Source organism: Orcinus orca, chromosome 3 (assembly GCF_937001465.1).
Source record: "Orcinus orca chromosome 3, mOrcOrc1.1, whole genome shotgun sequence".
NCBI classification, from domain to species: Eukaryota; Metazoa; Chordata; class Mammalia; order Artiodactyla; family Delphinidae; genus Orcinus; species Orcinus orca.
The window spans coordinates 72,038,074-72,051,191 of NC_064561.1; the positions used below are offsets into that span (position 1 = coordinate 72,038,074).

At 41.8% G+C, this 13,118-nt stretch overlaps 1 protein-coding gene across 5 annotated transcripts in view; it reads right to left on the reverse strand.

The window, feature by feature from the left end:
- Nucleotides 1–11,345, reverse strand: part of SMAD5 (SMAD family member 5) — a 50,704-nt gene extending 39,359 nt beyond the window's left edge. For 4 of the 5 annotated variants that reach the window (XR_004478238.2, XR_004478237.2, XR_004478236.2 and 1 more), the window contains exon 1: nucleotides 11,136–11,345. The gene's annotated coding sequence lies outside the window, so the exon portion shown is untranslated. Of the gene's footprint in view, nucleotides 1–10,174; nucleotides 10,194–11,135 lie in introns of those variants that run through there. The other variant, XM_049707298.1, reaches the window with a different exon arrangement.
- Nucleotides 11,346–13,118: the final 1,773 nt, after the last annotated feature.

Below are 13,118 nucleotides of genomic sequence, written 5' to 3' on the forward strand. Positions count from 1 at the left end.
TTCTCATCGCTTAGATTTTTTTCTTCATAATATCATCCTTCTGCCATCAAGACTGTAGGTCTGAAGAGTGTTCCAATATTACTCCAGGATTGTTGTTCAAGCCACTGACACCCATCCTGCAAGTTTTGATACTGCTGCTTCCTTGATCTTCCCAGAGGGTGTAAATGAAAGAAATGACAGCAATGAAAACAGCAAAGGCAGACATCATGCACGTGCAATGGCAACATCAAAACTGCCACCTAGCCGAAACCAATATTCAGATGCCATCGGCTATAAGACACATACCAATTTCAGAGATATTATGAGCTGGGAAAAATGCATATCTAGAAGAAATAAGGCAGCTTTTTCTTTCCTCCTGTCCCAAAGTCTTTTCTGATGTTCCCCATCACTTCCCACCAGTACTACTGCTCTCGCTTCTTTCTTATTCTCATTCTCCTTTCTTGCCTCCCCTTTCTCCATTCCTCACAGCTTCTCCCACATTCCTGAGTGTTGATTTTGGAGAAGCTTGGCTACTACCTAATGATGTATAAACTACCTAAGGAAAATGAACTTTTCTTCTAACTCCAAAAGGACCTACTTAGCACAGGGTACGTATTTTGTACCTCTGGTACTTTCAAGTGCTCCAGGGCCTGCTTACCTCCGAGTTTTCTTCTAAGTAGAAGAGAAGATGCATTTAACAGCCCAGATATGTAAGACAATACCCTACATGAAAACCTGGCTTCTGAGCAAATTCTATTTGTGCCTCTGTCATCCTCATCCTGGGCCACCTAATACATTGAAGCTTTCCTAAAGTACACCATCGGGAGTAAAATATTTGTTATTACTCTTTAAAGGTGACTTATTTCGTTCCTACAAAAACCAAAATATCAGTAGGCTTCAAGGAACTTAAATCATGGAATTATTTTCTTTTGCAATAAACCTCCACGAGAAGCTCTTTCAAAATAGTTATTATTTATAAATGTTAAAGCCATATTTCAATAGCATAATTGGGCACAGAAGACAAATTCTGTTTTCTTTTTGCTCTTCTGGAGTCATACTAACCCAACCTTTTTGAATGCTAAATATTAACTGAGCCTTCTTAAAAGCCAAGTCTTCTTAAAACAATGCACAGGAGGCTAACAAAGAAGTCAATAAAACAAACAAACAAATTTCACAAACTAAATTGAACAATGCCCAAGATATCTTTCAGAGAATTTCTATTTCTAGCTTAAAACCCAGAGAATCCCCCAAAATCTAATATCCCATTAGGAAATACACAGGATAATCTGTGTAAAGTAAGTCAATTCTCATCAGTATTGCAGTTTGAGTGAATATAATGATATCTAGTGATCACTTTCAAACTTCTACCTATTTAGGGGAACCATAAAAACAGAAAGGAAGAGGAATTATGCCAATATAACTGGAAAACAAGGGAGGAAAAGGTGAAAAGATTACACACTTATGAATACGATTGCTTAAGAAGGAATTAACTGTGCTTCAAATGGCTGGTGACAGCAAAAAGGGGAGGGCTCAGCAAATGTACAATAACCTAGCTCTGACAGGCTCCCTGTTCCCCCCACCCAAACACACACACACACACACACACACAGCACTTAAGTGAATAAAAGCCTTAATGTGCTTCCCTAGTGGCGCAGTGGTTGAGAGTCAGCCTGCCGATGCAGGGGACGCGGGTTCGTGCCCCGGTCCGGGAGGATCCCACATGCCGTGGAGCGGCTGGGCCCGTGAGCCATGGCCCTGAGCCTGCACGTCCGGAGCCTGTGCTCCACAACGGGAGAGGCCACAACAGTGAGAGGCCCACGTATCGCAAAAAAAAAAAAAAAAAGCCTTAATGATTAGGTGTGGATAATTGCTCATGATATTAGCACTGATTTTAGGAATGACTATCACAAGATCCAAAAAGGAATATGACAATCTGTAATTCATGATCCAGTTGGTAATAAAGGAAAAGAATAAGGAAAACCAAGTATCATTAAGCCAAATGAGGCAAGAAAGACTAGGAGGAGACAATCAGCTAGATCGTGAAGCTAAAGGGAAAGATACTACCACAGAATGAGAGCCAAACAAAGAAAGACAATATAAGGCAAAGGAGTCAGGCTGCTAGAAGTAATCCTATATGCAGTACAGAGTTCTATCTAAGCAGAAAGCCATATTCAAAGAGCCATTTTGAGAAGACAAAAATGGCAATAGCACATAGCCAAGTAAAGACTTAACCAAAAGGGGCAGAGAGGGTAAATGGAAAACATGTAATCCAACTATGAGAGGAAGCCGCACCAGGGTGGTGGTACACAGACCAGGTAGTGACGGTAGTAGAGATAGAAAAGGAAGAGTTATGAGGGACATTACAGATAAACAATCCATAGGACTTGCTGACCACCAAGAAGAGAAACGGGGCAGTCAAGAAAGGTAAAGGTTGAGGACTTTCCTGGCAGTCCAGCGGTAAGACTCTGCGCTTCCAATGTAAGGGGTGCGGATTCGATCCCTGGTCGGGGAACTAAGACTCCACATACACAGCCAAAAAAAAAAAGCAAGTAAAGGTTTAAAAGCTGAAAGAATTAGACACCGCTCACCCAAAAAGGGGAATTCTAGTTATTGCCAAGATGAAGCAAAAAGGTGATGGTGGAGGGGTATAAGGAAGCAAGTACTGATCCAAGTCCAAGCAGATGTGACACTTAAAGCTCAAGACAGGAGGAATGAATATAAAAATTTGGAGGATGATACAAAGAGAAGAGTTGAATTTGATTTATTCAAATTTATTGGGTGCCTAGTAAGCCAGGAATACTTTGTGCTAGGAACTGAGGCTTAAAAGATACTATCTGTAATCTCAATGATCATAAAGAATAATGGGAAAAAGAGAAGATGTTATGAAGAGCTTCACATGCTGTTTAGCACATCACTTAGTTTTACTATAGATTTCCATACGATACTCAATAGAGATGGGGTATTAAAACAGAGTAAAAAATACATACAGCAAGCACAGAAGGCCAGTAACTGAGTAGATAGGAATGTGTGCTACTTCGTACATCAGAACTTGGAGGGACTTAAGAAAACTGTGAACACATACATTATCTGCTATTACCTTGGCTTTTTTTTTTTTGCGGTACGCGGGCCTCTCACTGTTGTGGCCTCTCCCGTTGCGGAGCACAGGCTCCCGACGCGCAGGCTCAGTGGCCATGGCTCACGGGCCCAGCCGCTCCGCGGCACGTGGGATCTTCCTGGACCGGGGCACGAACCCGCGTCGCCTGCATCGGCAGGTGGACTCTCAACCACTGCGCCACCAGGGAAGCCCTACCTTGGCTTTTTATAGTTCACCTCTGGTTTACGAAGACCTAACTAGATGACTCTTTCACTAATGTGTTTTGTCATTTCAGACAGCTAGAAAGAAAACTGGGATTTAATTATGAGCTTCAGAAATCCCTGTGTGTATTAGGTTCCCTGAAATTCTTCTGAAAAACTGCAACTATCAACTGGACAATAACAATACAGAGCAGTACCTTGGAAATCCAAAGAAAAAGACTGGCATCTCAACCATAAATGAAAATCTTATAAAATTAAGAGATATCATTCATTACAAAAGAATCTATCACATTACAAAACATACACACACTCACACACACACACACACACACACACACACACACATACTTTACTTCTATTTCAGCTCAAGCATCCCTTCTTCAGGGAAGCCTTCCCAGACTACCTTGCCTAGGTGAAATTCCCCTATTATACACACTTACTCCTTCACATACCTCTATTTCGTAGCACTTAACATATCTATGTTTTTACATTTACCTGTACAACCTGGCAAGAATGTAAATGAGAAGAGCCATATCTGTCTCACTCATCACTGTAAGCCTAGTGATACATATGCTCAATAAATATTTGTCTAATGAATGAAAGAGAACGTGAATACAAAGCATTTGAAAAGATATTAGCCATGGGGGTAGGGTGGGGTTCAGGGTACTTTTTACTTTCTGCTTCATGCAATTCTGTACATCTTAAAATAAACATGAATTAAATTTGGAGGCTGAAATTTAAGAGTCAATCAAAAACTAGGGGCAAATACTTTCTGCTTCCAATAAATAATAGTAAGAATTCATTTTTCAAAAGCATTTACCTTCCTGTACTGGAATCTGTATGGCATTTGTACCATACAGATTCCTCACAGATTTTACAAATGCCATTCTCTGCCTGGACCACTTTCCTCAAGCTCCAACCACTAATTTCTAGCTCTCTCATCACTGAGGCTTCAGCTTTAGATATCATCCCAGAGACCTTCCCTGATCATCTAACTCTATATAAAGTAGGTTTTCCCTAATCTCTAATCCAATACTATATTCATTTCCTTCACTGTATTACCAATTTGTAATTATTCGTTGGTTTACTTGATTTTTGTCTCTCCCACTAGACTGTAATTTTTAAAAAACAGTACTAAGCATATTCAGAGAACTTGTTAAATTGATTCAAGTTATTCATTCAAAAGTCTATTATTGAAGTAGAATTCTAGGAGCTGGGAATATACAAGTGAATAAAGGGGGCCAAAATCCTTGTCCTCATGTAGCTTACATTCCAGTGGAGGGAGACAGACAAAAGACAATAAATAAGTGATACAGTATAGTTTGTTAGGTGAAAAATGGTATGGAGAAAAATAAAGCAGAGGAAGGTGGATGGGCAGCACTGTGGGGGAGGTGTAATTTTAAGGTGGCTGGGCTGAGCCTCTCTGAGAAGGTACCAACTGAGTCAATACTTTAAGGAAATAAGAGTAAGCCAGGCAGATACCTAGGGGAAAACTAGTACAGGCAAAGGCAACAGGCAATGTGAAAAACCCAAGGAGGGAGCATGCCTGGCACACTCAAGTTAACTGCAAGACCATGAAGCCTGAGAACAAGTAAACAAGAAGGGGAAAACAAGGAATGGGATCAAATAGGTAAGAGAGCCACGCTGGATATGATAAGAGCTTTGGCTTTTATGGTAAGTGAAATGTGGACCCATTTGAGAACTCTGAGTGAAGACATGACATTTTCAGACTTTTATTATTTTAAAGAATCACTCTGGCCCACATGTTAAGAATAATGGGGGCGGGGTGGGCAGCAGGGGTAAAAAGCGGGGAGATCAGTTCAGAGTTGAAGCAATTTAGGTAAGAGATGATCATGGCTCAGAACAGGGTGACAGCAGTGGGGTGGTAAGAAATGGACAATTTCACATGTTTTGGGAGACAAAAGGTTTCCTGATGGAAGAGAACGGGGAATGTGAGAACAGAGGAGTCAATAATGATTACAAGGCGTCAGCCTGGGCTACCCAAAGAATAGGATTTGTCATCAAATGGTTTGGGAAAGGCTGATAGGGAAGCTAAAGGATGATCTGGAGTTACATTTTACATACATTAAGTGTATGAATAAAATGTTGTTAAACTTTACCAGGCTTCCATTCAAATGAATTTTTATTGAAGTCAAAAAACCAAAAGTCTTGTTCTTACTTCAAACTACCTGAGTAGAACCTCCGACCTGCCATAAACACACACACAAACTTCCCTCAACAGTCTCCCCCAAACAGATAGATAGACACACACTGCTCATGCCCAGACTTCAGTGGTAAATTCACAGAAACAGCTCCTTCACTTTCTGCTCCGACATCTCTCTAATTGCTTCAATCCAAAATAAAAGGCAAGCAAACCAATCCAAAAATTTCACCCAACACTGTTAGCCAAAAGGCAATCTCCTGAGCACATCAACCCATGCAAATAAATGTGCATATGGGTCACAAGCCACCATCGTCTCAGGCAAACATACACAGAAGAATTACAGGTGGGGGCTTTAAAGAAGCAAATTCCTCATAACCATTCCACAGAATTCAGATTCATTAGGTTTGAGAGTAGGGCCCTACCTCCCATATTTTTAACAAGCGTCCCAGGTTCTGCAGTAGGTTTGAGAACCAAGGCCCTTAGGACCATCTGCAATGGGAGAAAGTCACTTGCCTATATACAGTCAAAGATAACATTTTGTGGTTGGCAGGGGTAAAGCTTTAAAAATGTCTTACCCCTGTGGTTCTAACATCCTTAGTCACCAAGTATCAGCAAAAGTAGACACCCCACCACCACTGTCAAACCAATCCTAGACCTAGGTATACAATTACTATAAAGCACGTAAGCCACATCCATGACTACACTCAAGTAACAGAAAGAAACCAAGAGCACGTTGGCTCCAAAACTCTCCTAGATTCAGAAATCCTATTCTTTATTGGAACATCTACAAAGAGGAGGAAATACAATCACAATCGTAAAATCAAAATCATTTTCCTAGAGAAACACTTAAATCACCACTTTTCCCAATTGTGGCTCCCAATTTCCTAAGACATCCAAAGTTCTCACAGTGGATTTCAAAGCCATTCAGGAGCTGAACTCATGATCCCTGACACTTCTCACACCATAATACTCTCGCCTAGTCTCTCTCTGTGACTACACAAGTCTCTACTTTTTTATCTCCTACATCCAGACTTTTGTTTCCCAGTTTTTAATCACTCCTTAAACCTCGCCTGCTCCTCTAAGTCCTCTAATTAAGCAGAGCCTGATCTAGATGTATCACTCACCGCCAGAGCCTGCAAGATTTCTGACATTGCTGCCAGATGTGTCTGAGTATACCTGTAGAGGCTTGTAGGCACAGGAATAGACACAGAGCTGGTCAATCTTTATAGTGCTTTCCTTTAGATTATAAAATCATCAAGGACAGATACCAAATCATTACATTATAAAATGTGTCTCTGGAGTACAAAGTGCTAACTTGTGTACATAACATATATTCCAATGCTTTATGAAGATGTTTTCCAGATACCTCATGTGTACCCCAGAGGTCAAGTCACCTACTCACCTAAGTGGGCAGAATGATGTGAAGAAGGGGAAAGACAACAAAAGACTAGCTTTGAAAAAGTTCTGCAGCACCCCCCTTTTTCTGGAAATACACAAACCAGAATAACTAGATCTCAAGTTATACAGCCTACCAGATAGGATGCTAGGCAAATCCTAACACATCATGAAAACAGAAGTGAACAGAACAAAACTTGCCTTGAAAGTACCAGCCATATTCTGAGATCATAGTTAAATTTGAAAAGTGTAAGACTGTTCACAGGACTCCAGCTGCTATGCTCAAAGAAAGGTGGGAAGGTGACACTAGTTTTTTTCTTACTATTATTTTCAGTAATAACAAAACAACATAAACGGAAACCGAAAAGAAAAATCCAGTTAAATCTCACAACAGATAAGGCCATTTTCAAATTTCCAAAGTATACCAGTCTGTAAATTGTATATATATGAATATATATGTATATATATACATATATATATATAAAATAAGCAGAGACTGGTGTACCAAAGAATTCAAGAGCAAACCCTATTTACAATATGTACTTTAACAACCATCTTCCAGTAGTGAATTACAATTATAGTATTGCACACACAGAACCATCTAATAAAGAATTCCTTCTTCTAAAATACTATCATAACCAAGTTAGGGATACAATAAGAAAAGTCACTAAAACCACCTCTCTACTAGAAAAGGAACAAAAATCTCCCACCTAGGTGCCCAAGGCAAAAAAGTATCAAAACTACAGAGCCTAGAACTAGCTGATTATTTATGAAAAACCTAGTAACTCTGTAATTATGCCATCTTTTCAAAGTTGTGAAACAATAAAAGCTGTTAGAATATGAGACTGAAAAACTAGCTGGTCCTAACAACAATCTAGTTTTTAACAATTCTTCAAAGAGAATTTTATATCTTAACCTTCCAAGTAGTAAATGCACCTCTCAGATTCAGAGATCTAGGTAATGGCAATGAACTGGATAATCCAGCACTAAGAATTTCAATTACTTTTATTCTATTAACTTTGGAAGTAGAAAAACAAGGTGTAGAAAAACATGGAGAGACTTTGTGAGGTCATTCATCATCATCTTTGGTGGAGAATGCGTACTATCTCTGTACAGTCTTCTTGGGTCCTATCCTCCCAGATATTCTTTTCTCCAAAATATCCAGACCGGTAGAAATAAGAATCATCCCCCAGGCTGTTTATAAGATTTCCTTTAATAAGACTGTCCCTAACAAAAAGAAATCTTCTCCAATGTCTTTGACCTTATCAATACACTGGCAAACCCATAGGGTATACAGCACCTGTAACATTTGAAGTAAAGAAACTATTTCAGTCTCTTTTTTGTGCTTAGTATGAAGCACAAAAAAAGAGAGACAAAGAACATAGACCCTCTAGAAGTAAAGCGAACAGGGAAGACTGATAAACCAGGGGAATAAAGGCAGCTATATCCTGAAGAGTACTCAAGTCAGCTATGAAATTCACCCAAATGCGTGGCTCACTGCCTGAATCAACATATACATCTGGTTAATAATAAACACTGGTAAGTCATAAACAAAAAGGGCTTTCTTACTCAAAGACTCTACAAACTACTGGTAACATTAAAATTTACAATTAAACAATATGTGTGAAACAGATTTTTTAAGATAGTATTTCAAGTTACAAAGAAATTAAAAACTTTGATATTTTACTGCCTAGTCTTCAAAACACTAAGAAGCCAGTATCTTTGATTTGACCAAGTTACAAATCTGTTTCAGAAGCAGGCGAAAACATACTGCCTCTGCTTAATGCAAGGGACAAAAAAGATCATCACTGCAAATCATGTTTGGGTTCATGATGAAAACAGGAAACAGACAGGCTGCCCAGGTATAATTATGGTTATAGTCTAATGTGCCTTCAGGTTCAGCCAAGAATTAAAACCCAGTGAAGAGGGTAAGCAAAATTTACTTGCCTCTACCTTGCTACAGAAGGCAACTTTTAATAATACTCCCAGCAACATGTTACATAACCAGTCAATCTGATTCAAACCTCATTAGTAACAACATTCTGCCACTGTCTCCCTCTGAAATTAATAACTGACTTTGCCAGAGGGGAAAGAAATGCAACACACATCAACAAACCCATTTTTGTGGAGCCTATCGCAGTGAACCAGACAAGTAGATAATTCCATCAAATCTGCACAGAACCTACAAAAATATTTTATTCTTTTCTCTTTCCATTCACTGTTCTCTTCTTTTAACTAGACCATATCATATGGATGCATTTAAAAATCTAAGAGGAAAGTTAGTTGGGAAGGTTCATCAAACTTTTATTGCCTATTTCAGCTGTGATCGGAAAGGAATGGAAGCATAAATGACAAATCTATTTTATTAACAAAAATAAAGGGGTAAAGTGTATGCGATAACAGCAGCTATGTGAAAAGGAAAGGCACACTGACTAAGGGAGCAGCAAGGTAGAGAGGGAAGAACGGAGGATGCTATAGAGACAATTATGCAAAGGTTAAATTTTAAAAATCTAAATATAATAAATACAACCTTTACGAAGGTTACACTTTGTTAACTTGTTTCTTAAGAACTGTTTCATATTCTTGTAACCTCTGATTCATCTTAGAGGAAAAAAGTTACCAAAGTAGCGGTAAAAGGAAGAATATAAAATAATTTGTTCAGATCTATAAATAATTCCTATTTACTGAATCTGGAACACACTAATTGCATAAAAATATTCAGATCAATAAATGTTCACATCATGTCTAGGTACTGTCTTCCCTACAAAACTGGCATCTAGCAGCAACTTTAAACTGCTTGGAAAGTTACTAATCTATTGGGATTAAGGTTTTCAACCTTTCAGCTTTCAAATTAAAGTTAACTAATTCATTCTGGGCAATTCAGGTACTCTAAGGAAATTTAATTACTCCCGTTTAAAAACAGAATTTAAAAAAGAATTTATAACAACTCACCTGCCGAATCAACAAATAAATAAATAAATAAGAATTTAAAAAACAGCAACTCAAGTACCCCTTCCTCTCAACTTCTGTGAGGCCAATCCACAACCTTCCACCTATCCAGTCTTCGTTGTTAGATAAGAACACTTTTGGTGGTGCTAGGCAACAGGCATGATGTGACAAACCCAACCAGACTTCAAAACTTTTTCCACAGAAAGATAAGGTAAACAAGATACAGGGAGTGCCACACCCATATAAACTCACAGGCAGCCAGGAATGCTTCCCCCGGCCCCCCAGTCTCTCTCTAAACCTCCAGCTGGTCAGGAAACAATGTCTCTACAATCAAGATAGAGATCTGGCCCAGGGTGTTCAGGCATTCCTCACCTCTAGGCTGGCCTACAGCTCCACTCTCCAATGCCATCCAAACCAGAATTGGAACATTTTGTTAGGAAGCGGGCAAACGTCCAAATAACCGACTATCCTCGCCCCAGTTCTTTTTGCAACCAAAATCTGTTTTGGCTACTGAGCATGCTCCGACTTAAGACAGGCGCCACATGGGAGTTTTCAAAGCTTAGGCTCCAAACTCCACGTAATAACAGCAGCTGAAAGGGGAAGGCAGGAAAGAGGGAGGGGGAGGAGGACAGACCGGAATATGAGTACAGACACTGAAGTAAAGGACCCCGGTAGGGGGTGAATATGGTGAAGGCAAACAGACCTCGCCAGTCGTTTTCCTTGCAGCTAAAGTTTACATAAAGTAGAAGAAATCTTTGCAATAATGAAAACTGGCATGGCAAGTGGCAGAAACCGGGTCTAACTACCAGCTGAGCGCAGCAGCAGGTCACAACTGCCCAGAGTGTAATTTCCACCGATAAGCGTAGATCCTTATCTTTGAAACACAAAGCGACGGCGGCACGGATTCATCAAGCCACTGGACGGCTTTGCAACGTAGCCGACCAGGCTGCTCCGCCGAGCTCGGCAATTCTACCAGGGGTGTGTACTGAGGGTGGCGCTTGGATGAGGGAGAACAAACCGCTCCTCCGGACAGAAGGGGGGCCGGGGATCCCCGCGAGGGCGTCCCGAACGCCTCCCGCCACAGTCCGGGGACGCCCCGGGGCAGGCGAGGCCTCCGCAGCCAGACGGGCCGCACCACCGCCGCCCGCCTGGACCCCGGCAGGCCGGGACTCGGCCTACCTCCCGCCCCTCAGGCGGGTGGTTTCCGCTCCGCCCGCGGCCGCACGCCCCCGCCTCGGCCCGAGTCCGGCCGCTAGGGCAGAGCCGCGTCCGGGTAGAGCCTGCAACCCCGGTCCCCCTCGCCCGCCCCTCCCGGGACCCCACGTTCACTCACGGGCCGGCGACGCGCGCTCTCCCGGCGCCGTAGCTGCGCTTGCCCACAGCGCAACTTTATTAGCAGCTCGGCCGCGGGACACGCGCACGGCGCCCGCTCGCCCAGGACCCGGATGAAGGAGGGAAGGAGCCGGGGAGGACGCCGCGGGGTCGGCGCATGCGCGCAAGCCGCCGAGTGACCGCTGTGGGACCCACCGAGGGAAGGGCCTCCTAGCTACAGGGGCTGAAGGAAGCCACCGCGCTTGGCTCGGTGCCCGCAAACTCTGGCTTCCGATCTGCCGGAGGCTTCTCTCGTCCATGGCCAGCCCCAGAAATGGCAGTCGGCTAGTTCCCACCGTCCTGATAGCCACTAGTAGTCTCCACTAACCAAATCAACCCACATTATAAAATAATTGTCCTCGACATGGACAGTTGGAGATTTTCCCAGTCACGTATAAAGTGTAAATAAAAACATCTTCGGATGCAACTTTGCTACTCTTAATGATTTGTAATATAAATCTGAGAGAAGAGAGTCCTCTTTTTGTGAAAAAGTAGCTTCAAAACAAGCTTCTGAACATCTTGCAGCTTCTTACTGGATGCCCTAAGCCCCCTCCCACGTGGAAATCTTGGAGCCTCTACCATCCCCCACTGCTCCCTGAAGTAGGCCTGCCCACGTACTGACACCCCAGTAGTTCAAGATACACCGTCCTGGACAGGTGGGGACACTGAGGTGCACAGAGGCCATCCATAGACTGATGTCCGTCTACTCCGTCTCTGGGGGCAAGAGCCGAATTCTCTTTTTGTAGTTACTGGGGCTCTTCCCCAAAGTGTCAGCATTTCCCAGAAAAGGGTAATAGTACCATCTAGGGCACCCAATTCGGAGAGTACTAGTGAAAAAAAACTTTTAAATAATTTTGTTTTCATTTTAAAAGTTCAATCCTGGTTTTCCAATATTCCACTGTAGGTTTGCTTTTGAAATAAATTAATCTAAATAAAAATCAAAATTGGAGTCATTTTCAAATCCTCTCTCTCATTCCCTAAACCAAACTATCACGAAATCTTACCAATGCCATGTTCAAAATATATCCCAAATCTGACCGCTGCTCACTGCCTCTAGTGCCACCAAGGTGGCCTGAGCCAGGGTCATCTCTCCTGAAACAAATGGGAATCTGCTATTTTGCTCCAGGCTTTAGCAGTTTGTTTCCACAGTGAAGAGGCGTGGTGAATGTTGTCCGAGTCTCTGCATTAAGGGTAGTCATCTCAGATAGGGACAGAGGCCTGGTGAGGGAATGTAGTGCGCCAGGGTGGGGAACTAGAGAGAGCAGCTGCTATTTCACTCCAGCCAAATGTCACCATGGGGAAATGTGGGAATAAGGACCCAGTGTTGGCAGATCTTCTGATTTTTCAAAAACAGCTGGAAATCCAGATTTTAATACAAAAATCTCAGTTTAGCAACTTCTTTCACTCTTTTTTCTTTCTTAGACATTCAAGAGGCCAACCCTGTACAAGCCAAGTAAAACAAATCCATGGTCCCAATTTAGCCTGCTGGCCATCAGTTTGCAATCTCAGGTCTACGTCTTAAAACTCTTTACTACATCATAAACTTTGTGAAAGTAAAGTCTGTGTACTTTAACTCTTTGTCGCACTCACTGATTACTTGTTGTTAATTCAGAAGTTTCCAGCCCTTGGAAAGCACATATTTCTGGAGCCTGCATGGCTTTACAACTCCCAAAAGTGCCCACAACCCTGCCTTGGAGGATGCCTTTTTAATTTTTTTCCCAGAACTGATGTTTGCAGACAGCTTTGTTGAACATTATAAGACATAAAAATTTGGTTTAAATATTTTGTATGTTTCAGCCACTCCTGCCTTCAAACAGCCAGTAAAATCCTTCCCAAAACAAACTGTTTGCTGTTTTGCAGTCACTGCACCCACATATGGAGATTACGGGATTCCTTCTGACAATCACATGTTGATCTCAAAGCCAACAGTTTTGCTTCCTGAACT